This window comes from Melospiza georgiana, chromosome 4 (genome assembly GCF_028018845.1).
Source record: "Melospiza georgiana isolate bMelGeo1 chromosome 4, bMelGeo1.pri, whole genome shotgun sequence".
In the NCBI taxonomy this organism is placed as follows: domain Eukaryota; kingdom Metazoa; phylum Chordata; class Aves; order Passeriformes; family Passerellidae; genus Melospiza; species Melospiza georgiana.
In genome coordinates this window covers 51526853-51541443 of record NC_080433.1, presented here as the reverse complement: position 1 = coordinate 51541443, position 14591 = coordinate 51526853, and the positions used below count along the sequence as shown (strand labels likewise).

General features: G+C 38.2%; 1 protein-coding gene across 2 annotated transcripts in view; it reads right to left on the bottom strand.

Moving 5' to 3' along the window:
• Window positions 1–14591, bottom strand: part of NELL2 (neural EGFL like 2) — a 134988-nt gene that overhangs the window by 81469 nt on the left and 38928 nt on the right. The window lies entirely within an intron of this gene.

Below are 14591 nucleotides of genomic sequence, written 5' to 3'. Positions count from 1 at the left end.
TGATGTTTCCTCACCCCACACATTATGTCATTTAAACAGTATGGATTTGTATCTTGAATATCCCCATTCTTTAATATGCCTTACCAGTAATGATAAAGTATATGAATTTTCTTGTACAGTAACTATTTTTGTGACTGTCTTTTTATTCCCCAACAAAAACAGGATCAAGTCTCCAATGATCAAATGACAGACGGATGTCACCAGGATTGGTGTTTGTCACACCATGGCCTTGGTGCCAATCCTGCACCCCAGCAGCACCAGGTTTTACAGCAGCATGCTGACACAGCTCAGTACTGGATTGCTCACTAAAACTCCTATTCAGTATTTAAGACTTACATAAAACATCTTCACAGCAAACTGTCTTGCCTTTTTTTTTTTTAATGGGTCCATTACTGCAATTACATTATGCAAAGTATAAAGGCTGAGTAACATAACTGCTAGGTACAGAAAATCAGATGTCTGTCTCTGTTGCTTAGGACACAGTCAAGGCTCATCAAGTTAGCATAATCATGAAATAACAGGAGTAGGTTACAACTTTCAAGTTCCAGATTACATAGTTAGAGGTCTAATTTGCTAACCATTGATTTGAAGATGCAAATCAATTATACTTTCACAGAAAGATTTCTCTATTATATTTAAATAGACTGCATTTTTAGACAATTTTAAAATATCTAAAAGTACAGGACTTTTTGTTTTATTCATCTTTTACTTTGAATTACCTATATTAATTAGCATTATTTCTTTTATTTTCATTTCTACTTTACTTTTGTTTTTTAACTTGCAGCTCTTTCTTAGTACTTCATCAGCATGAAAAAATTAAAGTTTTGGAACTGATGATGAAAAATAAGTGATGGGTATAGCAACAAAAATGGGGTTTTTGAAATTCAAAAATATTGGTTATAATTACATCATAAAATATATATTATCCTGTGTGATATAAGTTTCCAAAGTGCTCTCCCAGTTCTTAACTCACTAATCTTTTGTTACATTTGCTCTTTCCTATACAGCTATGGAGGGGAGTGGGAGAGTGGCTCTGGGAGATGCCTGGAGTCAAGCCAGGGTCAACCCACTACAGGCAGAGTGTGTGACTCACAAAGAGTCAAAAGCTCAATACTGTGTCTGCTTCCTCTCCCCTTCTCCCCAGAGTTCCTTCTCCTAGAAGAAAGTATATTAAATAATTCTGTATAAATCTTTACCACAAACTAGCAGATCTTGAATCTAGGCTAGACAAAGACAATCATCCAGTCATACACATCACCTCCTATGCATTACATGCCATGACACTACACTGAAATATTCAAAATATTAAGCTCTTTCCCTTGTCCCATACATTTCAGTTTCTAAGAACAACTAAATGTGACAGGAAAAAATACAGTGCAGCATTGCCTGAGGATCACACAATGGCAGCGAACTGTTAATTTAACACATCCTCATGTTCCCAACAGGAAGACTACGACTGTTCACAGAAAAGGCAGAAGACATCAAAATCACTGTCATTCTATCTTTGAAGAAAATATGGTCCTGAAGCCAAAATACTCTGAACATATGAGTGAGACTACCCAGGCCTCTTAAAAAAAGTAAAACAAAGTTTAAAAAAAAAAAGTAAAACAACAAACCACCTCAAAACATAGTCCACTGAATCCAGTCTCCTCATTAATGGCAACAAAACTGATTCTTCAAAGAAACATAGAAAATAACACATACAGAAGAACCATCAAAAGAACACATCCAGCCTAGTGTGAAATCATAAAGCTATTTTTTTATTCCACCAACAGGCTTTGGAAGTCTTTGCATATGGAGCCATTCTAATGCAGTGGCACAGTATCACAAACACTCGCTTTCAACAAGAAAATCAGCTCTTCTCCATAAAGTCTTGGAAACAAGAAAACTTAGAAATTCCGAGTCCATTAGAGATGGCTCTGCCCAGATGGCCCTTGACCCTTTCCCATGTATCTTCATGCACCCAAGAATTGTACTCAAAGGTTAGAACACGGCAGCAGAGTGCATGACTCAAGCCTGTGTGGTTGCCAGAAATTTCAAGCAGAGCTCACGTGCCCACCTCCACCATCACAACACTCGGCCACCATGCAGCTAAGAAAACTGTATCTCATCCATTGAGCTCCCTTAAATAAACCAGCCAAGCATTTTGCTGAGGTTTTGCAAGCAAGGTTATAATGTCTCCAGGTAACAGGGACCTGTCTATATAGAATGACCAAAGTATGTTTGATACAAGAGAGAAAACCAACAAACAATAAATGCCCAATTAAAAAAAAAATAATTGAAACTGAATTGAAAACCTTTTAAACTGAATAATCTAAGCACAAGCTTAAGCATGTCCTATGGACTGCTGCTCTCACTGACAACATTCAAAAGGGGTATTTCTTCTTAAAACCATGGCTCCATGTTTAGTTATCCCGACAGACACTGGTGGGTTTAGTGATGGTGTAAGTTTGCCAGTGCACACTGTCCTTTCCTCTCCCAATGCTGCCACAAATGCCTTTTTCCCGTCTCTTGCCAGCCCACTCCTCTTCCACTGCCCACTGAAAGGCATCCTGACAAACAGTAAAGGGCAGACTTACATCAGGCTACCTCGAGGCTTCTAAAAACTTTAAGATAATCTGGTTAGGTGAGTATTAAGTACATATAGAAAGATTTCTAGAAAGACAAATCCACTAACATTTTTCTGCACCCCTTTCATCCTAAGACACGGGCACACACAGCCCAGGTAGTGTGGAACAGAATGTTCCCTCTGCCTCCAGACAGCAACTGTCACAATCAGTAAACATCCCATGATGCTGGTGACTCCTGTCTTTATTTTCCTTCAGAAATAAAGTTGTTTCAGCAACATGAACATCTGGACTAGCACCATGTAAATAGAAAAGTCCAGTGAAGATTTAATTTCTGCTTGGCTAAATGCTTTCCAGGATTCTCTGATTAGTTTGTGATTGGTATCTCTCTGGGGAAGCATATCATCATTCATCTTCCTAAGTCCTTTCATTCAATAGACTGAGTCACAGTCAAGACATTACCTGATGATTAGCTGTTCCAGATCTTGGTAGTTATTGCCTATGTAGGATTTCATCTACAGTTTAAATACATCAACTATTTCTCCTGCCATCAAATGTCCACATTCCCCCAGAACCTAAAATAATATATATTGTTCAAAGGAGAGGTTTCTAAGAAGATGAAACAAGAAGCCTAAAAAACCTACTTAGAAGTTTGACTACTCTTTATCTATTTGTATGCAAAACAGTGCTTACTACACTGGTAAGCATCTGTGTACAGGGTCTAAAAAATTATTAGCAAGGTCTGCTTATATTTACACAGCTGTATTAATAATGCAACTATCCTTTAGTATTGTCTAACACATTGTGATGACATGGAACCTTCTCCATGTTCTTCCAGCAAAAAGAATCTTTCAGGAGCCCCCTTGCTGTTGTGTCTGTTCAATTAATTATCAATAGTTTGTTAAATCATCCCTTCTCTTCCACAATCCTTCTTCCCACTGGCCTCCAAATGACACTTTCCTTTTGAATTATTTTAAATGTCCATGCAAGATCCATGACCCAGCAAACTCCTGCCACCTGTTCACTGAGTTCTCATAATGTCAAGTAGAACATTTTCTCATTTTTGCATTTTTTACCTTCACTGTCTACATTGTGCATGCCATCCCCTGAGGAATGCATGTACACTTCCCTGTGGTATCTCAGATAGTTTGGATTCAGACTTATCACCAAGGGAAAGCAGGAAGTTCAGCACGTTGGTCAACTCCTCAAACCACTTTAATTTCTTTTATTCACAACTGCCCAATGAGTGGCAGATAGGACTTGCAGTTTTGTGAAATTTGTCAGTAATTATGAACGAACAACCTACAAACCAGTAATTAAGTCTATGTTGCTTCATTCTTTGTTCACTTATGTTGGTTGCTTGGCAGGGAGGAAACACATCCAAAATTATCTCACGCAGAAAAAACCCAAACCTGTCTCATTCACTTGGTTTTTCTACCTCCTCCTTGGAATCTCTTTGATTACATTTTCTACTGTTCAGAGATGAAGGCCTAGGCATTGTGTAAGCTGCATTAATCCTACTTTGCAAGCTTACATAGCGCAAAACCACAGTGTGGCTGTATCCTTAGAAGTACAGAGATAATCACCACCTTCCTGAATTGCTTTCTCTTGACAGCCATATCATTACTAGGCATGGCTCTCACCCCTTTCTCATTTATCTTCGGGATTTGGGCATTATTTCTTCTTTTCTCATTTTCTGGAAAGCACAAACTCCTCTGTTGCTGCAGTCAGTGAGGCTGCAGACTTACTTCATTTCATGCCATCTCTCTCAACAATTCAAAATTATTCCAAATTTCAAGCTGAAAAATATATTGCAAATTTTTCCAGTCAATCACTGCTGAAAAGCTGCACATATCTGCTTCTGCTTCCTTAGCTGAAAAAAAAAAAAGAATTTGAAATTTTATCATGACAAGGAACCAATTACTATTTGTGTCTTACGTCTTATTAGCTAAAAAAGCTAAATGTTTCTATTCCATTTAAAACACAAAGTCACTGTTCTATATCAGTCTTAGAATCACTTGAGAGTATCTACAGTGTGAGACACCTCCAACACTAACAGGCTGTTTAGTCACAGTGGCAAGGAGTCAATCTGAAATCCTGAATTCCTTCCCCTACCTCTCATATTTCCTATATTTCCATCAACTGCTACCAGGAAATTACATAATTCATCTATCCTATGTGGTGTTGTTGAGAAGCTTTCTATAGAAATAATTTCAATCCTGGAATACAGGCTCCCTGAGTCATCCTTAAAGACTAAACAGGTAATCTGAGCTCTGAAAAAGCAATGAAAACATGACTAAAAACTCTATTGACAGCAGTTCAGCTGAGGTAAATAGAGCTAACATCTGAGTAAAACTTTTACAGCAGGCTGCCAGACAGGGGAGTCTGGGAAAGAGGCTGCAGCCAATCAAAGCCAATGGACACTAATTGCACAAATGGAGGTGTATCTTGGTAAGCAAAGATTCAATCTGGACAATGTGTTTGATGCCAGCTTCCCTTAAAAAGGGCATTACTGCTATTCACACTACAACTTTAGCTTGGTTAAACAGAGCAGCTAAAACAGTTCTACTGAACGACATGGAAAACTTTGGCTTTAGTGCAATGGAGCCTATCCTTTCTGCTTGTTAAAGAGAACTGGCGTATTTTGGACTATAAACATAGTATTTAACTTGAGCATGCCTAATGTGAACAAAATGCCCACCCATTTTATGACAAATTCACTATTGTTGGCAATCCAATACCCAAACAACTTTCACAGCAAAATGTCAAACTATAAAATCAAACACCTTAGACAAAAGCCTTACAGAGTGTCAAGAGAGGAAAAGCAATTGAGGTTAATATTAACTAAAAGACAACTGTATTACAATTATCTTAAAGATTTATAAATAGCACAACAGTCCGACAGACCAAAGGATCTCCAAAGCAAATATTACAGGCCCGCTTAATCCCCACAAAGATGGGATTTGACATTATCTGATCAATTCCTTATGTCAGCTATCCACAACACCAGTGACATAACTATATTTAGTGAAGGTGCTAATAGATATTTTATCAAATGCTGACAGGGAAATTTGTACTTTGTTCCATCTTTTCTCAGCTGGACTGCTGGGCTAGTTGCAAAAGATACTTTTCTGAAAACCTTGTTAAGAGAAAAAATAGAGTTCAGAAAACTAGACACCTCCCTAGAGCACCTTATGCTGCAAGACATGCTTAAATTCACCCATACACCCATCAGAAATGCCTCAAGTCACAGGTATTCACATGCAAGTTGAAACTGAATTAACTGATTCAGACTGAGTATTGAGAATTTATGAAATTAATGAAAAACGGCTAAAGACTTGCACACTTTTGAGTCAGTATTTTGAAATCTATGAGAGCTAAACAGATATCACCAACCAGCATTAATTTATTACAAAAAAGAGGCTTGTGCTCTCCATGGTAAGTTAAAACCATCAATGGACATGACATGGGTGGGAAGACATGCACCTACTCCTGCAGCTGTGCTTACAAGATTTAACTCTGCTCCCCAGATACTTCCAACAGGTGGCAGAGGGGAAATAAAATAACGTATTTCATTCATTAGGATATTTTACCCAGATTTGCCACTAAGAAAAAGAAAAAAAATTGTGCAATTATGCACAATTTTCAAAGACATACTTTTGCACATGACAACCGAGATGGTGGCTTTCTGCAGCTTTGTGGACACAAATCACATGAACATGTTCAGTAAAAGGCAAGTGCCTCTCTGAACAGCACCATTTCCCCAGATTCTGACAGTTTCATTTGAAAGCACTAAAAAGATCCTATGCAAGCTGCAAAACTGAAAGCTCCACCACCATATAGTAAAACTGGCATTTATTAAGGTGAAGAAAACTTGGAGGTGATGTTTCCACGCTCCCAAGTCAAAAGTTCCACAAAGCTTCTGCTCCAAAAATCTACAGCAACCTCTAACAGTCATGGAGGATTTTGACCAAAAGCTTGCCATATTATTTAAGTATTTACAGACTACACTCATATTTAAGCAACTGTCAGGGACCCTACAGATGCTTTTATTCTCAATCAGAATATCCTTGGTCCAGAACAGTTTCCACAGATGTTTTAGCTAGAAATTCTGCACTATTATTTTGCTGCACACACCTCCCTAGCGAAGGCATGGCATCCTGTGACCTGGCATCCATCTCACTGTATTTATTTTCTTCTCAGATCCAAGTTCTTTCACTTCTCCTAGGAACAGCAGCCCCTGGTTAGGTTGGCTGTTACAGCAATACTCACGTTTGCCTTCTTGGTGCAGGCCAGTCTAATGTGCTCAGACATTCCCAGGAGTCGAGCACCACATCCACTGCTGCTGTTAGATCTCACTTCTCTCAAAGCACCTGCACCTAGCTCTGTACAGCAACTGACAGGGTTTCATGCTCCCAACTCTTCTTCCATCCACTTCTGTTCCCACATAAGGAATCTGGCAATCCTTCCATCCCTCCCTTCAGCCAGAATGACAGGATTAGCTGGCATAATCACAAACACTCCAGATAACTGCATTTAACATTCTTAAGCTAAATCCTTACCATTAGGTCACCAAAAGGTTTTTAACACAGACAGCAGCGTAAATGCATTTCTGGAAATTTTGATTAAAATTGGTTACCAAACTGGCTTTCTCAATTTTTTATATACTCAATCCCAACCTTCACTACCTAATAATATTTAAGTAAAATCTAACATTAAAAAATCAGGTATTAACAATAGTTTTAGAAATTTTCAAAAGACAGTTTTAAAAGAAACCTATGTACATCTAACATGCTGTTTCCCAAGGCTCCTAGAAGTGACTATTATCCATTGTGCATTCCCAAACAATATAATACTTCATGTCTAAAGTCAGTTCAGGATTTGAAATAATTAAAAATTTAAAAGTAGCTGGAGCAGATGTTCACAGATTCTGCTATGTCACAGCCAATTTCTCCCAAATGTATCTGTCGATACTCCGATTCATCACAGAAAAACAGTAAGCTGGAGTTCATAGCAGCTGTAAATGTAACTACTCCTTTTTTGCTGTGGGAACATTACTGAAAGAAAGTTTTATGGTCGCTGATAGTTTTTAAAAAATCATATCTGTAAATACTCCTATTGTCCTTAGGAGGACCTTTCTAAACATCAGGCAAAATTCACACACTGTGCAGTTAAGTCTGTTTATCTATATGGAGCGGGATTCAACTCCAACTGAGCTTTGGCTGCAGCACTTTTCTCCCTACAGTGGCAAGCAGCATCTCTGTATTCCTCCCATGTCCCCTGACCTTGCTTCCACTGGGCAAATACCTTCCTTTTTGGCCTTAGCTCCATCCAAAAGGTCCCTTTTCAGTCAAGCCAACCTTCTGTCTTATCTGCTTGACTTCCAGCATTTTGGAATTGCCTGCTCCTGTGCTCATAAAAGAGGGTGTTTAAGAAGTGAGTAGCACTGATAGAACCAGTGATTCCCCAAGGATGTGATTTATTAATTTATATGTCTATTTTAACTTTCTACTGTATTCATCTATTCCCATGTTTCTTCACAGCAACTCACCAACAGAATACTGCAAAGTTAAAAAAATGAAAAGCGTGTGCTTAGGGGCTCACACTGTACTACCACCACTGTTCACAAAGAGTTACAGAAGACAATGGACAACATTTAAGCATCCCATAGTCATATGCTACTACTATTAAGAAGCCTGTCTGAGAAATTCACAACAACCATACCCAAGATTGTTATCTCTTCTGTGCTATACTCAGATTTGATTTCTCCTTTACATGCCTTGAGAATCTACAAGGTTTCTAGATAAAGCATGATGAAAACATCTAAAAAACTAACTTCCCCTTTACAAGCCTGTAAAATTAGCCTAGAGAGAAAAACTGCACTTCAGTCAATATATATATAACTTAGTGAGACATCTTAAGGAAATAATACCTGAATTTACATGTCATTGTCAAAATAACTACATAGAGAGAAGCATGCCTGCTCATCTTCCCTATCTTTGGAGTACCTGACGTCCTTGCTTACTAGACAAAACAGGTTATGTGCCTAATTTCCAGATGAGTCAAGCATATTTACTTGCTTTGATTTCAGGATGGGGGGGGAAATCTTACAACTGAAACCAGGTGTTTTCTGAAACAATTTATTACAACAAACAATAATGCCACTGTAATTCTAATACTACTATGTATGTGGTACATACACAGACATCAGAAACAAAAGGAAAATTTTTTTGGACAACAGAAAAAAAAGGAAATCTAATAATATTGTCAAATTTCTTCATCTGTTAGGAAAAGAAAAAAATGTAGAATAATGTAGAATAATGTTAAGTGATTTTGACAAAATGTCACAAATTAAAATAACATTGGGAAAATAGTCAAAATTATACTTGAAACTAATTTAAAGCAAGAAGAGGAATACCAGAATTTTCACTTACAATCAGAATCTTTCACAAATAATTTCAACAAGTAGAAGGTGAAAATAAACTAGTCAGCAACCCTGTAGAGAAAGGCTTAGGATGATCAGCCATCCTCCAAAACAAATGAAGAGGGCTTTCTTCTTAATAGAAACTGGTAACAAATCAAAAACCCCAAGAAGGCAAAACTTAGTAAAAATTCTCTATACTGGCAGAACAGAGTTACAGAAACAGCACAGAGTCCTGTGACTGGTACAGTGACAAAAGCAAACTGCAAAAACTCTTCAAATAAAGAGGATTGCAATGACCTTTTTGAAGGCAACAGATGAGGAAAGCAGGATAAAGGTCTGCTACATCATATCAGACAAGATTTTCATTTTAAAGTTGTGTCTCACATGGGACTAAGTGACCATTATGTGAAGCTGAATATATTTTATGAGCTGACAGATGTAGAAACAGTGATCAATAACAGCCTGGAGGTCTATACATCACACTTCAGATATCTGCAAGCAGTAGTTAAGAGAAGTATACCAAGCAGTAGATGGTTTAATTCAGTACATGTTTCCACTGAAAAAAATGTCAAACTTCTGCAGTCCAAAAGACTGAAAGCCATGGGTTTAAATCATTATCTTCACAAAAAGACAAATAAAGGGTAACAGTGTACATCATTTTATATTAATCTCACTGAATCAACTTCATTCATATTTTACCATCCCTTCCACAGGAAATAAGATCACATTATTGACAGTTTTGTGGTGAGTTTTCTTCCAATAATTTATTTCTTGAGTTTCAGCCTTGACAACCTTCCATTTTTTCATTTCACAGACATAGGCACTATCAAAAAATTGTACGTATGCCTTCTTGTACGCTCCCATATCTCCTACTAGTGTCTCCCCTAGGCCAACTTTCCATCCAAACAATCCTTGTCAATGTGGCAATCCTGTTCTGAACGGGAGTATGTCAAGTGCAGACTGGTCTTTGCAAAATTGTGCAAGCCAAGAATCCCATTTGGTTGGTTGGATGGGTTTTATAAAGCCTTTACTCCATCAGTACTCTGTCTTCAACTTCTCACACTTCTGTGACCTTGTCCAAAACCTTTAGTTCTGGGGGTTTCAGCTAAGGCTTTTCTCTTTTTTTTCCACAGCACATACCCATTGAAGATGTTTGCTACTGATACTATAAGTATTTCCAAGATCTACAGAGTACAAGGTCCAGGCAAAAACCAGAACATGAGCTACAAGCAGCTGATTTGGCAATGTGCTTCTGGTTATGGAACCAAAAAAAAAAAAAATCCAACAACACCCCACACAAAAACCCTGAAATAAAGCAAAACAAAACAAAAAACCAAACAAACACACAAAAAAAACCACCACCACAACCTCCCAAAAAACAAATCAAACAAAAAGAACCTCATAGATCAATGATGCTCATATAGTGACATAAGCACATTACTGCTGAGAACAAACATATTGAAATCAACACACAGGCATGTAAATGCTTACATATCCGAGATTATTTTTGTATTTATAAATAGAACAGGGTTTTTTAAATTATTATTTCATAGCTACCCAAGAAAATTCTTGTGAAATCAGCATTACTAAAGTTAGGGTACCAACTTATTAGAAGCTGGAACACTGCCAATCTGTCCACTCCCAGCTGTCTGAAAGCAAATATATTCATATCTAGCATATGTTAATGTTTTATTTGCACTGGAAATAAACTAAAATAATAACACACTGCAGGTATTTTATATTTTATGAACTCCCTGGTAAGAATATAATGAAAGAGGAATGGAAAATATTAGCTCTTTTCCCACACAACCTCAACAAAATAGGTTTTAAGGAAAGCATAGCATGCCCTACAGCAAAATTCTCCATGTAAAAAAAAATATTTTTAATTCTCTACCAATAAAGTTACCAATATTATGTTTCCAATTTCTTCTTTAGTGCAGATTGCTACATATCCAGTGTAATGTATTTTAATGAATTAGGATTTTCTTAAGCATACTTTATTTTAGTATTCACTCCTCAGGCACACAGTAAGACTAAAACTAGAAGATTTTACCATTAACTGGAGTTCTCCTCGTATACTGACACACTGCCTCCAGATCCAGAGTCTTCTGGTGGAGCTCCATAATGCATGGGGTCCAGAATAGCTAAAAGGCCACTCACCTAGGAGGAAGCCACACTTCAAGGCATGAAAAGTCTAAGACAGGCACAGGCACTGACTGTCCCCAGTCCTCCTTTGCTAACAAGGAGAAACAATATTCAAAGGACATGGGGAAGTAGGAAAGGAAACAAAATGGGATCAAAATATTTTGAGAAGTCCAAAATACTGTAAGATCTATTTCAATATGCTGTAAGCTGTATTTTAATTTATAGAGAACAAAAGACATACAAGGAATGGGTTTTCTGCTCAGAGGGGAATTGCAAGTCAAAAGACTCCCTGTTTTCCTTCTGATGAGGAATACTGCCCAGCTTACAAAGAACAAAGGCAACCTGAGACTACATGCTCAGGAGCAAAGATCCCCTAACAATTCTGTCATTGGCTATTTAACAGAGATAAACCAAATACTGCTGTGGTGCAAGAGTAGTTGGAAAATTTCTAGGGCTTTACAACAGAAAATACAGCAGAGACTGAGCACCTTGGGTCATGGGTTAGACTGGCCCTGCCCACCAGAGCCAAGGGGATTCCTTCCACTGTCTTCAGCTGGCTTTGAGCTCAGCACAGGAAAGGCCTCAAGACATTCTTAGAGTGCCTCAACTTCCTGAGATGTTACATATCCCAGAGAAGTGAAGTCTCTGAGGATATCCTCCCAAAGTGTATAAACTCCTGATGGAAAGGACTGAAGAAGAGAAAGACAGGCTGCTCTCAGTGATGCCCAGTTACAGGACAGGAGGCAACGGGCACAGAACACAAAATCCATCTGGAGTGAAGAAAACACTTTGTTACTGTGAGGGCGACTGAGCACTGGCACAGGTTGCCCAGTAGGATGTGGGGTCTCCGTCTGTGCAGATATTCAAGAGCTGTGTGGCCACAGCCCTGGGCAGCCTGGAGCAGGAGGGTGGCACCAGGAGGCCTCCAGAGCTGCCCTCCACCCTCAGCCCTCTGCTGGGACTGACACTGCAGGAGCTAGGCTGGATTCACACATGACAGGGGCAGCTAGCGTGCTTTTCTATCACAGCTCTGTAAATCTAAAACAGCTCCACTGATCTTATTGACCTACCCGAGTTCAAGGACATGTTTTTTCCTCTTGCAAAAGTATTTAATTAGAAAAAATATTTTTGTCCTATTTCTAAATTAATATGGATACTGACTTTCTTTTGCAGTCACAAGAAGTAATAAAATGGTTTAAACAGTTGGTAAAGTACAGTATAATTCATCTCAGTAGTACAAGTGGTACAATACAGTACAAGTACAATAAAAATGCTTTTTGTCATTCCAGTATGATACTATCACTATATGTAACTCAAAAGACTGAAAAATAAGGTTGATGTGAATCATTTTAGCACAGAAAATGCAGAAAGTAGAGGCTGAATGGACACTATTCTGCTAAATAACATTCAGAAATTCTTCATGCTGACTATGGGAGGTTATAGTAAATATCACAGCTCTACAAAACAATCCTGTGCTGGAAACAGTCAAGATATCATTTAATACTATTTTGAAGTAGGATAATTTATCTGAATTTTCATATTAAAAAGAAACCTCAGAAGAACAGAATTTATGCTCTGTATGCACTTATGTTCTTTAAAAAGCCACACAAGTATTTAAAATAAAAAGCAACTATTTGTTTTTATTAACCAGAATGTTGCTTCTCCTTTATATTCTAAAGTGTGCATTTTTTAGAGAACTATGATAAATGAGAAATCATTGTTTTACTGCTAAAAACTGCCTTTTCTTCCTGCAGTACTGAAGCCTGCTCTGCCACCCTGAGCCTGGTGGCTGCCCACAGCCCTCAGACTCATGCCATGTTCCAGCCAGCCTGCTGGAGATGGCTCTTCCATCTCCCTCCTTCTGATTTCCTTCAAGGATAAGATGACCTGTTCAGTCAGTGACTAATCATTTCTCCAAGCTGCAGCCTCTTCTCTGTGCCACACTGAATGCAGAAACCTCTCCAGCACTTGGCTGAACAAGCCAGGGCTGGCACCCCACTTGGCTACTGATGGAAGTCATCTAAGGCTAGAGGATGAAAGCCCAGGGGGGAAAGTGGCAATTTTGTAAAAAGGTGGAACTTGGTAAACAGCACAGACTTTAAGTCCACAATGCTTCAAACTACCTGGATTAATTATAAATTTCAGAGTAAGTTTAACCCATTTTCCTTACGTTTCTAGATTAAAATTTAGCACTCTTGCTGATGCTCAATTGCTGCTGCAAAGAAGAAGCAGATGGGCTTTCACAGCTCCTGCTCTGTGTGTCAGTAGACCACAAGCGCTGGAGTTTGCACAAGAGTTTGGGGGGAAAAATTGGTAAATTATGAGGAGCAAGAAGAGAAATCCCTTTAATTTTAATCATAAAATTAAAAGTTTCTGCAAGGTAGCAAGACAGATTACTGCATCAGAAACCCATGCAAGTTATTTAAATTTGTCAATATCAATATTTTTTAAAATATTTGGTTAAAAATCCAAGTTATAGAACCCTTTACACACACACTCTCCACACCTGCTAGCACTAGAACTGTGACCTGATCCAGTACAACCCTAATGTTTCTCAAAGTTGCTTAAAATACTTGTGTTAGACTGAGAACTTGGCTACAATGCACCAGAAACCCATGAAGTATCCTGTCTCAGAAAAAAAAAAAAAAACCAAAAAAAAACAGGTATAAGGAAAAATCACAGCCTGCAGATTTGAGCATAATGGCTCAGATTTTAACCTCTACTGGAGTCTGTTGGGATGGATTTAAATAGATTGCTGTTAGGTCAATAAGTATCTGCAGTGTCACTGGGAGGAAGAGAGTGATGAGAAGAGAGCAATTGCTTCCTATAAATCAGTCTTTGGTGATGGGAATTATTACTGCACCAGATACTGGCACAAATATCACTTCTGGTCTTATAATAACAAAAATCACCTAGTTTGTTTAAAATACGCTAGTTCCATTTTAAAAAGAATGCATATAACTTTTGGAGGTGATGCCTTGGTGTTAATGCACTGACTAATGAAAACATTACCATAATAGGATCTGCTGACCAAGCACCAATTCTCTCAGCTGCTAAGACATTGGCAGTCCTTCCACAATTCACTTAAAACAAATGAACTTGTCCTTGTACTTCTTAAGCCAAGCCTGTGGTCTAAAGCAATATTTATAGGTTCAGTAGGGAAGCTTAATCTCTCCTCAATTTGTACTGGTGCCTATCACCACACAAAGCATTTGTGTTTCCACAGAGGACAAAAAAAATTAATGATCTTTTGCATACACCTTCTCAGAATTCTTTAAAATTGCATTGAGCATAGACAAAGTAGTCTCTTCCTTCCAGCTCCAAACAATTCTCCACAGGAATCTCCCACTGACCAAGATGTATGCTATGGCAGCTGGACTGAGTTTTACATTGTCTACAGCTGAAACATACATCCAACACACTGGCCCATTCATCTGCCCTGGAAGATTGCTGCT